Source organism: Engystomops pustulosus, chromosome 2, assembly GCF_040894005.1.
Source record: "Engystomops pustulosus chromosome 2, aEngPut4.maternal, whole genome shotgun sequence".
Taxonomy (NCBI): domain Eukaryota; kingdom Metazoa; phylum Chordata; class Amphibia; order Anura; family Leptodactylidae; genus Engystomops; species Engystomops pustulosus.
In genome coordinates this window covers 239,167,041-239,182,715 of record NC_092412.1, presented here as the reverse complement: position 1 = coordinate 239,182,715, position 15,675 = coordinate 239,167,041, and positions in this window count along the sequence as shown.

Here is a 15,675-nt window from a genome sequence, read left to right as displayed (position 1 = left end):
ATAGTCGGCCAGTACTGAGTAGAACTCCGTATAATCATTTGAAACTAGTCACATCTGTGTAGCCAGCAAAATACCCAAATATAGGTTTTTAAAGAGGTTAATTAGTTTATTAATTTTAGTACTATTTGGCCCCAGATGGTGTGAAAATAATAAAGAATTAATACCAACCTTGGTCAGTGCCTCTAGTCTAGTGTAGGGCCTCTGTTGGTTGACGAGATGTCGACATACCGTCACTGATGAACCTCTGTTTACACCTGCACCAGAGACACGGACCAAGGAAAGTATTATCTCTTTATTATTTTCACATCACAGGGGGGCCAGTGAAAGTGGAACCCCCCTTTAGAGATCGGTGTATGTCCTGTAGATAATATAACTGTATTTTTTCTGAGTGGAAGCAAACTACAAGAAGGAAATGTGAGCATAAAAAGAGCATACATATTCTGCCAAGATGAAATACTTGGGTGGACTCAAGACATACCGTAAAACCTCTGGACTTGGAGGCAATATTTGTAACCACTGAGAAGCCAAGCTGCATGAGCTGGTTATACTCTATGGAGCCGGTACAACTCCCTGAATCATAATACATTAGTTTCCTAGACTGCAGAATTGTAAATCTTTGTAGTAATGATCGGTGGGATGCAAATAGAAAAAGTCTGGGAAATGGGTGGCATTCCCTGCAGTGGCCATGCTGGTTCTAGCTTCCCCATTGTTCCCCTATATAAAAGAACCGGCAGGACTTAGTAGTGACTTTTTTTTTTTAGCTTATTTCGGGAGACTTCTTAAGATTAAAAGTAACACAGAAGAAAAACTGCTCCAAAGTACTTAGTACAAAATAAAGCAAGGTTCTGAAGCTCTATCGGAGGCGGTATATTGATTTCTCAGAAATACCTAGGGAGGTAATATGAAATATCTTACTGTGTGGGAGTGGGGAAGCTGTGAGTGTGTGGATTGAAGACTGAAGGTCCGCAGGTATGCTGAGCTCAGCTTTCATACATCCAGCATGTCTGCTCTTGTCTATGGGGAGAACGGCTGAATACAGCAGGTGCTGCCTGTGCCATGTCTACAAACACAGAGGAAAGATACAAAAAGAATAATGGAGAATTTTAAAGGGATACACATGCCATATGTTTCATTTTCTATGTAGACTATTGATATTAAGATGTTAAAGGAAATCTACCACTTTACAAAAGTAATAAACACCTACACACATACCTACTCTCCTCCCCCTCCTCTTCTTCTTTATCTTCACAAATCTTGACACATCAGGATCCCTTACAAAAAAGACTTAAAATTAGCAGCATGGAGTGTGTGGACAAGATGTCCGGTGCTTCGGGCTACAAATTATGCATGCCTCCTGCGTGATGTCACCTCCCTCTCTAACATGGGAGAGGGAGACATCTATCACACAGGAGTCATGCATAATTTTAAGAACCGGAGCACCGGACATCTCGATCCGCTCTACGGGCTGCTTTTTCTATGCCTTTTTTTCTAGGTGATCCCAAGATTAGTGAAGACCAGCACCGGGATCAAGATGAAGAGGAGCGAAGGTGAGTGTGTGTAGGTGATTTCTGTAAAATGGTAGATTTCCTTTAACTCCAGCTAAATATCATGCTATATAGTTCTTGCCAATTTTGCCCAATTGTGCTCCTGGCTTCGTCTTATTTAGTTTAGCTATGAATTTACATGTATCTATCATACATGTATCCTTATTACAGTATCCAGATCCTTTCTGTGTTACTTGCTCCTTAGAAGACCCAAGTGAATAATATAATTTTACTTACGGAACAAATAAAAAATTCTGAGTCTTTCACCTGATTCTGGGTATTTTACATTTCTCTGTAGCAGCTCAAGCTTATGAGATGTTGTGCGCTTCCATCAAGAAATAAGTAAAATGGAAGAATGGTACCATGGACGATGGGATACACGTATGATGGCTGATTACAGCACAAATGTCCAAGAACACTTCATTGGAGGGAATCACAGAGGTTTTGGTGACTTGATGGAATATCTCTCGCCTACAGCAACAAATTCAAAATTTTTCAAAATTTCTTTAGCACAATATTGAGTGACGACTAGTTTGAGCAGTGTATACTATGTAAAGTGGCAAAGCCAGAGCTACAAATGTAGAACTGGAAACAGTTGTCATTTCCAGAATCAAGGTCCCAAATATACTTAAAAACGGTCCAAGCTTCTAACCCCCTATGCGCACCAGGACGTACTGTAACAGCAGTGGTGTTTGGAGAGGTTGAGCTCTCTCCATACACAGCGGGTGTCAACGCATGTAAAGTCATCAGCCCTATACAGCTGCTGGAGATTATAAGCCCTGGTATGGAGCAAGCACTTATTTCTGGGTGGGGGGAGGGGGGGCAACAATACAAGGAACAAAGATCAATTTCTTGTTATAATGTATATTGTGAAAACAATATACAATCCATACAAGACATCTTGGGTTTGTCTGTCTCAGATTCCATGTATCCTGAACATAATACATCTGCATAATCCTACAGGCCTGCGCTCGAAACTGAGATCTGCTCCATATGTAACGCAGCAATCTATATACTTCATTCAGAAACCGGACCCTCTGACAAACACTCCGTTATATTCTGCCAAATCTATAATACAGAGGAACACAGGCCATTAAAATATGTTGCTTTAAACTGTCAAACAGCTTGTGGGATCAGTGGGGATTTCTCCAAATGCGGCCCGGCTGGTAAAGTACTTCACATAAAGAAAGATAATAAAGTAATATCGTTCTACATATATTTGTCAAACTGAAGGCTGAGAAGGAGGTGGTCAGCGGATATGGATCTGATTATGGTGGATCTATAGCATATGAGGGGATGTACCTGAAAGAATATATATAATGTAATGTGTGAAGTAACAAGAAAACTTCTGGCCCTGGTACTTTTTGGCCCAATGATATAAAAGGATTAAAATATAATAAAATGAAATAATAGCAACTAAAGATAAAAGCATCAAAAAATCAAAGAAAGGTGATGTCATACTTCAGACAGTTGTGGGCAAAAACACTCCCTCCCAACCTAGGCATACAACCATTTCTGGTGCACCAGGTGCAGGTTGGTGATGGCACTGTGTTATATTTTTCAGTGGGATGTGAGTTTGTGGTGCTAGAGATTAATAAATTGGTGCACGGACTAAAAGGTTTCCAACTTCCTTAGACTTGCTTTCAGCTACTCTCTTTTTGAGCAACAAATTACGCCACAAAACGAATCGGTAAAATAGAAGCGCCAGAAAACTGTTGGATTTCCAAAGCAGTGCCACAATTTTGTGCCCCAAAAATAGAACAAGTTGAGAGTGTGGGAAAACACCAATATTATGGCGCCAACACTTTATATTAAGGCGCTAGACGTGCAGAAAGGAAAAGCAACACCAGAAATTTTCCATTTGAAAAGGACATAATGAATGCCCCCTTTGCCCTTTGGGTGGTGGCTTTTCTCCCCTAAAAACAGAAGGATTGGGAATGTTAAAATGGAAAGTGTCCAATTTTTCTTTACCGACGTCTGTTAAGGACTGGGAACCCTCTATACAGGGTCGTTTTTAGACCAGTTATGTTAAAATGTGGTGGGTGTTACCAGTCCTATTGGTTAGAACCAGGGTCGGCTCCGGGTTTCAGAAGGCCTCTGGGCGACGGAGCCCTTAGTAGGCCCATTTCCAGTGAACTCAGAAATTAAAGCAGTCTCCTGTTACCTAAAACATCCCCCGGTAGTTTATCATACCAAACAGTCCCCTATGGATTCATTAGATACAGGCTTATGTGGGCCCCACTTCCTCGGGTATGCCCTGAGCTGGCGCCGGCCCTGGTTAGAACTAGCTTTTAAATAAAGAGGAACCTTCCACATCGACCCAACAAACCTCCAAAGGTAAAAAAATAATTGAAATACCTGCACAAGTGAATTGAAGCCAATGGCTAATCCATTGCAAATGTCTACAAGTGTAAGCTGTCACATCATACTGATGGAAGGGGTAAGGGTTTGGCAAAAAAATATTATGAACTCACAGATTTCAAATGTCAACAGAACAATCATCATCATAGAAATGGCTATGACAAGGACAAAACAGGACAATTTGCTAAACCACAAAACCTTTTGACTGTTTGGTTTCTGTTGGTGTGCACTGGCCCCTGACCTCAATTCCTAAGCTAGTGTATGATTGTAAGGCTGCTCATAGCTTCACTGCTCTACCCTCCAACATGTAGTAACCACAGGATATCTTTATTTCAGCATGAGCAATTACAGTCATTGAAAGTTTATCAAAACCAGTTGTGAGGTCCACATAGACACAGATTCAGATAGTTCAGGAAGAAAAGTTTTATAAAATTCTACAAAACACATTCTTTGTCTATTTACAGGCCACATCTGAGGTGGTTGGACAAAGGCCGTGCAGGTCTTCTTGAGTACATGTTCAAAGACTTATCAGCCCTCATAATTTATTGTCATATGGAAGTAAAGATCAATGAACCAGAAAAAAGTGGTCCTGATTATAGGTGGATGAGTCTGAAAGGGTTGTCTCCATTAGGTAGAAAATGCTATTAATTATGATTGTGGGATATAGTTTATGGGAAATCAACAACGGGGATCAACCATAGGAATCTGAAGGATCGGAGGATCCAAGAGGTCTGATATATGACAATGCCAGGGCTCCTGCTGTGCCTAAATAATTGCTATGATCTACATAGATGGGATTCAACAAAGATCAACAAAAACATGGATCCATAAGCTTCTTCGATGTGGTAAAATTGCCTATGACATACAGTCGTTTCCATAGGAAAACATTAAAGAGAACCTGTCATGCAATTTAACCCACCCAAAATAAAGACTTTATTAAAAACTATGATTAAAACTGGCTTTCCTTAGTTTTAGGACAGTGGTGCCTAACCAATTGCACCCGCCCAGAGGACACCATCCAGGACTCAATGGATCCTCCCGCAGTCTCAGGCAATCCAGAATGTGCTACAGTCATTGTTTTTTTAAAGAGACATATCCTGGTCTGCTTGGAACAGAAGGAAGAGTGAGAAGACATGGAAAGGTTCGGATTATCATTTGAGTTCCTTCTCCGGCCTCTATTCTTTCTGTTTGTGGGATCCTGAAGTGAAGCCACTATGATAATATGGATTTTCCCTTCTTCTTTCAATGGTATTGGGTCCTCGGGATGCCAATTCAGTGGAAAGATGTGGCAGAGACTGGCGCAATAAGTTACGGCTTAAATTGTAGTGTCGGCAATGGGCGTTAAATGAGTGGGTTTCGTGTTGCAGTTTGGGGACTCAGTGTCTATTAGGTTTGCCAACACTGGGGCACATTTACTGAGGGTCCGCATGGCGCATTTTCGTCGGGTTTCCCGACTATTTCCGATTTGCGCCGCATTTAAGTGGGGTTTTTGACCTGCGTGATCGGATTTTGGCGCCGACTTGCATGCGACACAAATCGGGGGCGCGACCGACGGACAACCCGACTGATTCGGACTAAGCGCGGGATTTACAATTCAAATTGTGTCGCAAGACAATGCACTCACATACATCGGGAAGAAGAAGGTGAACTCCAGCGGACCTCAGCGGGGAAGCAACAAATGCAGGAAAATGGACGCACGATCTTGAAGAATCGCGCCGGACTTCATCCTCGTCGGAGAACGCAACTCGGGGATCGCGACAGGACCGGGTAAGTAAATATGCCCCATTGTGTCAGAAGACGCAAGTGAAGTGGGCCCGGTTGGTGTTAAAAGAAGACTGGACTGTTTCTCTTGAGATTATTTAAAGATTTGACTGGGAGGTCCTAGCCTAAAGCGTAGAGATAGGTCATTGCAGGTTACTAGTGGATCATGAGGAGGTCAACTAGAAATAGACCCTGTCTAGGTTATGATTAAAGATGAGCGGACCATATGGATGGATTCGGCTTTGGGCGCCTGACCCAGACATATTGCCGGATTGTAGGCCGAACAGCAATTAGCCATGGCTATAATTGACCAGGGGGACAACCACCATCTCGAGTATTAAAATTTGTAATAGATTTAATGCTCCACTAAAAACGGGGTTTTTTTTTTTGCGATATCACTGGTTCCCCATGATCCGGCATTCAAAGAGCGAATATTGTTTCAGATGACTTCACAGTATGTGGGCGATAGTACATTTCAATATGTAGATAAATATTGTTAGTTTTACAACAATTCCATTGGTTCTGGCTGAGTTATTTGAAAGAAAAATATGTTATTCTTGACTGCTGGGTGCTTGTTTTTGTGATGGAAGTCGCTTGTGGAACGGGGAGATGTTATCTTAGAAAAGAACTAGCTGGCAAGGGCATAGAAAGCTTACATCAGTCCTTACAGCTAAGATGTAAGGACATTGTACTTCCCCATTATGTAATAGCATTAATAATCTGCTTATTATCTGCAAATCAGCGCATGGGAACGAGTAAAGCAGGAAACGGCATTACAAAGCTGAGAAGTCGCTATTGGGTTAAGTACCACACAAACACTTTGCTTATCAAGCCCTGAATGCTGCAATTACTGCAATTACCGTACTTTATTCAGCAGGCATCAAGCCTTCATCATTTATTCACAGTTCCATGGCAGTCACAGTCGCTTAAAAAGCATTTTCGACTCAATAAAAAAAAAATAAAAAAACCTGGAAATGGTAGACTCCAACTTTTCCTATTCTGAGATGTTGTATAACACTTGCGCTAAGAGAGTCAGATGAATGGGGACAACCGGCACAGGCCACCATTTTACATACTCTCTAAATAGCACATCCATTCATCAACCTTCCCAGTCTACTTGGCCTTCCCACTATAGGCAGCCCCCTGGTTATGTACACGATAGTTGATCGTAACAAAGTGGAATTTGTATGTAAGTCAGAACAGGGATATTTTATAATTGTAGCTCTAGGTAAAAAAAAAATGTTGTCATTGTGACAATTGGATTTTCAAAATGTTGTGCTGTAATGGGATCAAGGATTATCAATAAAACTTTAATACAGACACCTTACAGCTGATCAGTGTAGCCTGGGACTAAAGTAAAGCATCCGGAGAGTTTCACCAGACATCACAGTTGGCAGAGAGGTCCGTCTGTAACTAGGAGTCATCTTTAAGTAGAGGTCATCTGTAAGTCGGGTGTCCTTAAATCGGGAGTGCCTGTACTGTCAATTGTATGTTAAGCTTTACTGTATAGAATGGGACATGAAAGCAGATTTCATGTCACATTCTATACAGTAAAGCTTAACAAACATTATTGTTGGCAGGGTAAACCTGAAGGTTTCTCTTTCATCTATTTTTGAAGAACGTTAGATTTAAAAGAAATCTACCATCAAAGCCAGGCATAATAAAACAGGGACACTTACTCATAGATCCAAGCACTGTGACTGTGGGAACTTTCTTATATTTGTTATACGTGGCCTCCTTCCTTCTAAAATAAGTTTTGGCAATGAGCCAAAAGGACGTTTGGGGGCGTTACCAGAAGCCCTTGGAGCTGTACATGCTGTTAAATGGTGCAGGAGAATCCGCTTTCATTTATAAAAGAAAAACTGTCCAATATATAACTTAAGTTGTTTGCCAAAGTTTTCAATTTTGCTGGACAATTCTCACCAAGTTTTCTGGTTTCTTGAGCCACTTACAAAAGAAAAGTCTCACCTGAGACAAGAAAAGTCTCAAAAGTGGTACAAGAAACCTGACAACATGGTGATAAATCCCTCTTCATATATATTTTTCATTTTGTAAAAAATGGTGCAAAATTTTTGGTTATGGCTAGTTTTGAGCAGATCCAATCGGCAACGTTGAGGGTCATTTCCTCCTAGTCCTTTTGGAACAAGAAGTCCAGATGCTCACCTCCTTCTACTTGGATGAAGTGGCATGATACTTGCAGATTAAGGTCAGAATTTGGTATATGCATTGCTTAGGACTTCTCTGTTTAATCCCTGGTTAAGGACCTGCCCTTTGTTGGCCCACATAGATCACACAACATTTCATAGGGCGCTCCGGGCTCTACGACAACACGCCTAAGTATCAATAAGAACCTTTGTTCATTTTCTTTCAACTTCAAGTAAATATGATAAAGCTAATCACATTGGCAAATTACAGTTTACAAAATTTCATTTTATGGGTGGTCCGGATTATTCCTTCCTAATGACCCCATAGAGAATTTCTTTTTTTCAAGTAAAGTTGGCAAACAAAATAGATATTCGCTCCAGTTTCACCCCCATTCCACGGCGTGGAGGAGTTATACTCGGTGTTTGTAGTCTTTAAGTTTAGAGTTTCACCGTTTCTTTCCAAAATTTGATATTTTACAGATGATGTGTTATAAGGAACCGGCTGCCAGAATACTATACTTGCCCGGGCTTTGTTCATAACCAATTTTGAAGACTTTTTAGTAAAGTATAAATATAAATGATAAATTAAAATTTCAAAATCTTAAGCTCAGATCGGCAAAGTAAGATTAAAAAATTGGGGCGGTAAAGAAACTTAGGTTAAGTTAAACCTGCAAGTCACATAGGATAAACTACACTGCCATATAACCTGTATCCAGAGAGATAGCTAAAGCGAGGGCAAAGAGGCATCTGTGGCACAGGCTGGGCCTACTCCTGGCTGTGGCACAGCTCATTCCATGACTCTCCTCGGGCCACTTGGTTTGGCGGTAGTGCAAGGAAGGGGGGAGTCACAAATCCTAGGCTTGTGCTTTGCTTGTACGTTAGTGCGAGCTATGATTACCCTCCCCACCCTCAAGTGTTATTGGTTGGGGTTCTCCATTGGTCTTTTTTGCGTCGGTGTATGTCCGTTGATCATACAGATATTTTACTTTCAATGTTGAGTTGTCCATGAACTCTATGGGCCTAAATACTATGGAACTACCAAAATTTTTCCGTAAGCTAGAAAAATTTTCCAAATTCATGCATATAATTAAAGTGAACCTGTCACCAAATGTCATTTTTAGCTGGTGACAGGTTCCAATAGTCTATGCTATTTTTATTTTAAACATGCCTTAGTCAGCATTCTGAATCATCTCAGTACTTTATAAAACATTATTTCACATTACCTGTCTCCTTGCCAGCAGTGTGTGGAGAATTCCAGGAGGAAGGGGTTGGTAGCTGCAGCCTCAGTCTCTTCTACTCCACACTTATCCAGGTCACTTTTCACTTCCTGTTTTGAGAAGGCAGGGGAGGAAGGTGATGGTGTAGAGGAGAAGAAGAATTCATCGAGGAGACTGAGACACAGAGGCTGCTGCAGTTTCCCCCCAACTTTCCCCTGGGACTCACCACATGCTGCTGGCAGGGAGACAAGTAATGTGAAATAATGTTTTATAGTGTATTGGAATGATCCAGAATGCTGACAAAGGCATTTATAAAATCAAAATAGCTTAGGCTGTTGGAACCTGTCAACAGCTAAAGATGGCATTCCTGGAGACAAGTTCGCTTTAATTATATGCATGAATTTGGAAATATTTTCTAGTTTAGGGAAAAGTTTTGGTAGCCTGGTAATGTGAAATAAAGATTTATAAAGTACTGAAATAATTCAGGTATTTTTAAATCAGCATAACATAGTCTTTGGGAACCAATTACCAGTTAAATATGACATCCAGGTCACAGGTTCACTATGACCACTGTGATGACCGACTTACGGTATAGCTCCCGACTACTTTCAAACTCCTATTTCGACTTGTCAACCTTTTATAATTGATCTTGCAATTATTCCTTTCAAAGACCAAACCAGACACTTAGGTTATTGGAGCCTGACGTACACCGTTATTTATAAATGTTTAATATACATGTATTCACAGTATACAGAGAATGTTACTCATACTCGATATTGGAATCTGAATCAAAAGCATCTAATTTACGGCTGGCTTTGAAGTCGGGGGTAAATCTCCTTTAATTAAATTCTCATTTGCAAAGCACTTTTGTTTGTAGTTAAAACGAACAATGAGTTTTCTGTTGTTTGCTCTGAAAGTATTAAAATATCAAATTCGGGGATAGCTGATTTTATCCAATGAATATAAGTGGATTTGGAGGGAACTCAAAAATTTGTGCACACCTTGATCCTCATGTGAAACAAAGAGCAGGTAAAAGCTGTAACTCTGCCATCAGCACATCTGCAGGAAGGAATTAGGAACATGAATCAGCCACTTGCTGGGACCAAAAATGACCCCAAACTAAGGACAAGCAGCTGAGGGAAAGCACAAAGGCAAAGGAGCTCTGATGTTTAGCCATGTTATACTCGCTCGTATCAGCATAAATTCACCAGAATTTGCATTATAGGCGGTCCCCTACTTAAGAACACCCGACTTACCGACGACCCCTAGTTACAAACGGACCTCTGGATGTTAGTAATTTACTGTACTTTAGCCTTAGGCTACAATAAACAGCTGTAACAGTTATTAAATGTGTCTGTAATGAAGCTTTAGTGTTAATCCTGGTTCTTATGAAAATCCAACATTTTTAAAATCCAATTGTCACAGAGACCAAAAAATTTTGACTAGGGGCACAATAATGAAGTATACAGTTCCGACTTAAATACAAATTCAACTTAAGAAGACACATGAAAAAGCTAACTTGTACATAACCCGGGGACTGTCCGTACAAGAATTTTTTTTAAAGATAGAACTATTTCACCATTCTTGGAACCATTGGAAAATCATGGTGTCAAACCAAAAAACGCACATAGGTCACCACTCATTAGGGGACCTATTATCTGAGAGCAAACAAACAGAGCAATACGAAGGCAGCATGTTATAGAGCAGAATATGTTTAGAACCCAGATGTCAAGTATTGTGATAAAATATTTAAATCAGTATATCCCGAAATTTATTGATTTACATTCCTGCTTAAGAGTCAAGTGGGTGGTTACCACCATAAATTGTCCATCTACTAGACTGTCAGGCAGAAATATTCAGAGTATAATTCAATTATGTGTTTCACTTAACCTTCTCCCACAAAACTGCTGAATATATCAGTTCAACTTCTCCCACTATGTACAATATTCTCAGCTCCTCCTGCTCTATAACATGCTGCCTGCAGATAGGACACTATGCACAATCTGCTCAGCTCCTCCTGCTCTATAACATGCTGCCTGTAGATAGGACACTATGTACAATCTCCTCACCTCATCCTGTACTATAACATGTTGCCTGCAGGTTGGACACTATGTACATCTGCTCAGCTCCTCCTGCTCTATAACATGCTGCCTGCAGATAGGACACTATGTACAATCTGCTCAGCTCCTCCTGCTCGATAACATACTCACTGCAGATATGACACTATGGGCCACATTTATCACTTGTTTTTTCTGTTGTTTTTGCGCCTTTTCGTTTAGGCGCACCGTTTTTGCGCCCGTTTTGCGATTAAACGTCAAATTAGCCGTGCAGCTAAAATAACCACCTTTCCCTCATCTATCATTCAATTCCAGATGTTTTGCTGCGCCTAATGATATTCATCACGTGCGACTTTTGCATTTAGGCGCAAAAACGGGCGCAAAAACACTCCAGCCCGAAGGTGGCGTTATCTGAGAAGAAAGCACTGAGTCCCTGTGCAGAACAGCTCATTTCTAGCAGCAGAGCTCAGCCAGACACTGGTACAGATAATAGATACATTAGATACACTGCAGACAGGAGCTGCAGACTATTTACAGTTCATCACCTTCTATTTACAAAATATTCTGCAAAACGCTGAGCTCACAGCAAGAGCAAGAGAAGTTTGCAGAAGTTTGCAGAATGTTGCAGATACTACAAACAAGTGTCCCCCATGTAATTCTGCACAGTATCACCAGTGTGTCTGAGGGGGATACTGTGCAGAATTACAGGGGTGCAGCAGGAGATCAGCATTGGGGGATCCCCTCCAGGAGAAGCCCCTGCTGAGGAGGTCACTGGGTGCTGGGTGTCACACACCTGGGTGCTGCTGTGAGTGTTATCTTCATTCTGGGCTGTGGGAGAAGCAGAGAGGAGCTTGTAGCAGGATCACATGTAACTGCCTGAATCTAACATTGCGCCTAAACTGCGCCAAAATTGCGCCTAAACTGTGTTAAAGTAAAGTGATTAATAAGAGGCAGAAAATATACTTATCACAGATGGTTGTAGCTTGTGATAATTCTGGCAAAACAGTGTGCCAGAATTGAGGCGCAACTACTACACTTAGGCGCACAAAAGTGATAAATGTGGCACTATTTACAATCTGCTCAGCTCCTCCTGCTCTATAACATGCTGCCTGCAGGTAGGACAGTATACATAATCTGCTCAGCTCCTCCTGCTCGATAACATACTGCCTGCAGATAGGACACTATGTACAATCTGTTTAGCTCCTCCTGCTCTATAACATGCTGCCTGCAGATAGGGCACTATGTACAAATTGCTCAGCTCCTCCTGCTCTATAACATGCTGCCTGCAGATAGGACACTATGTACAATCTGCTCAGCTCCTCCTGCTCTATAACATGCTGCCTGCACATAGGACACTATGTACAATCTGCTCATCTCCTCCTGCTCTATAACATACTGCCTGCAGATAGGACACTATGTACAATCTGCTCATCTCCTCCTGCTCTATATCACCTGCTAATAGGACACGGTTTACAATCTGTTTAGCTCCTCCTGCTCTATAACATTCTATCTACAGAATAGACAGACTTTTCAATACTGTATGAATGAGACGATAGATTAGATTATAGGAGTCAAATTCTATGTCAGTAGGAGAAACTGTAATGGAGCCAGTCAGATCCTTGTGAGTTCCTCTCATAGGAAGCATTAGATGGCCATTATCTGGTTCATAAGAACTTTCCCTGTGGATCTGGAGTCTCGTGGCATAGAATAATGTCCTATACTGCGCAGTCATATGAAGGGAGATATTTCGGGCCCAGCAGATGAATATGCCAGGGTTTGTTTGAAGATTTCTGAATTGCAAAAGATCATTAAAAATAACATTCCACATGTTCCTTCCAAACATGAAAATCACAGTGCACCAGTCTATGGGCAGACTTTATAGGACAATAAAAGCAAATCTTCTTTGTGAGTTTGTAAGATTTATTCCAGGCTTGGAAAATCGCGGCTCTGTGGCTCAGGATGTTATAAACTTTACTTACTTTGTGACAGGACTCGGCTGCGTTGAAACATTTTTGTATTAAGCAGCTCATTCCGAAGTTTGTCTTCTTGTAAATTAGCTGAGAGGGCATCTGAGGTTATGGCCTTATGTATACGGAGGCAGGAACGGTTCTTACTTGGCCTATGTATTATTAAAGGGGTTGTCCAGCTTAGAATAATCCTTTTTAAAACATGTCATTGGCACACATGGGGTTAATCAGAGTTTGTCAGTCATATCAAGGCTCCATCTATTGGCCAGATCAATAAAAGATTGTTACTTTACTTTGGAGGACCTGCATATTCAGGTTGGTGAACTCCGGCAAACCTCGACGGACTTCAGCACAGCAGCAACACCTGATGGACATCGGGCGCACGACCTTAGTGAATCACCGGAAAACCCGAATCTTCGTTGGAGAACGCACCGCTGGATCACGACAGGACCGGGTGAGAAAATGACCCCTGGTGTGATACTTCATTTCTCCTGTGGGGGTGCTGTAGTGAAAAGCAACACTTGCTACTGGATTCCCGAAGAGATCACAGCTGATCGCGAAATACAGGTTAAAAAAAAATAGGCAAAAATATTGTAATAGACTCATTGACAGAGTCTTCCATGGATCTGCTGTCTTAAAGGGAACCTGTCAGCAGATATTGACCAAATAAACTACTACCAGTATGTTGTCAAGCAGCTGAACACCTTCCAGATCATGTTTCTTTCATGGTCCAGTGTGGTGGCGTCATCCAGAAAATCAACTTTGAAGTGAGATGTAAACTGGTTGTATAAAGTCAAGGAGGCGGAGAGTTTAACACTGAAGTCAAATTCTCCCTTCCTCAGAAAGACCCTTCACTGTAATTTATGGTCCTGCATCCAGAGTTATCTTTAAACACATCTCCTAAAGTCTGAGGTGTGATCTCAACCACAGAGGAGAAGGCATTCAGAGCTCCGCCTCCATGACTTTATACAACCAACTTACCTCTCACTTCAAAGTGACAGGGGGTAAGGGCAAAGTAGTGGGGGCCCTAGTTGCCCACCCTATACTCCGGCCCTACTGGTCACACCTGCTGATCCAGATACTGGACCAGGCACAACTTCAGAAACTCGGGGCGTGTATATTCAATTAATCATATTTTTATATGTTCCTTTTCGGGTGCATCCTGCGGTTCCTGGAGATTAGAACACCTGCCAAATGAGTTTGGGCAATCTACCAGAAATTCTGATGTCTTTTATGTCTTTTGAGATCCACAATTCTCAACCAGTTACACAACACATAACCTCAGAGTAATAATAACACTCAACGCCATTTACTACTAGCTCTTTGATGAGGACATTCCCTACTTTGACTACTCAAACTGTAAAGAACCTTTTCCTTTATTCATTTCCCAAATGCCCCCTGGTCTATTAAATAATATGGAAAATTAAGAAAAGTTTACGTAATTCAGTATATTTATAGTTATAGTCATAGGAACTAATGTAACATTAGTGTAAAACTGGTGTAAAATTCTCCCTGATGTCTGAATATTGGGGTCTGACCATTGTGACCATCCTGATCTTTAGAATTAAGTTACAGATATTTGATATCACCTTAAGACCTTATCCCTTCAAGTCTTGTGAAGGCCTTCATTGTTAATTCTGACCTATATCTTTGGTACAATTTATACCCATAATTATTTTTATACCCTATTGTTCTATTTCTCTTGATTTTATATTCTACTTGTTGCCTTTTGTCATGTACTTTCCAATCAGTTTACAATCTGCAGCTGATAATCTTGTACAACCTTGTAATCTTGTACAAATAAGGAGCTATAGGCAGGGGAGTAACTTGAGGGGGTGCAGAGGGTGCGGTCGGCCCCATGCCCAAGAGGCTTAGGGGCCCATAACCATAAGAGAAGACTAGTACTAGTCCATACATTATAAACCATACATTATAGTCAGAGCCTGGCATATACTCTGCACCGGGGCCCCGCAGCTTCAGGTTACGCCCCTGGCTATCGTAAAATGCTGTCGACCTTTACCTTTTTGCTTATATCTTTTTGAAGGACATAGGGTTGGTCACAGTATGACTGAAACCATGAGGGTTAAATACGTATAAATCTAACTACTTTGATCATACCAGGAAAGCTCCTAGCCATTTTTCATCTCATTGGCTCTGCTTGGTATTTGTATAATCAGCAACATGGTTGTCAATTGTCAGACAATGTAACCAGCACAGAAGAATTAGTGGAGCAGATAGAATAAGAATTTGTATTGGGGGACCTGATGTGTATATGTATATGTAAATGTTTGGCTGCTGCTGGCTAGGCTCATATTTTTGGACACATTTAGCACATATGTCAGGAAAACTCCCAGCATACATACTACACATGTCTACAGACATATACTCGCCGACGGAGACATCCAGAATGAAACACTGGATAACAAATGCAGCAGTTTTGCATATTTCCATCCTTTTTTTGCTTGAGAGGGCACCATACACTCAGCAGAGGCCATAATAACCTATGGGGGACGGATGCAACTATATGGCATCCATCCCCGGCCTCCCCTGAGAGTTTTCCCAGTGATGTAACGGTTTATATGAGGACAGCTACGGCACTCAGATGACACAAAATATACACTTGG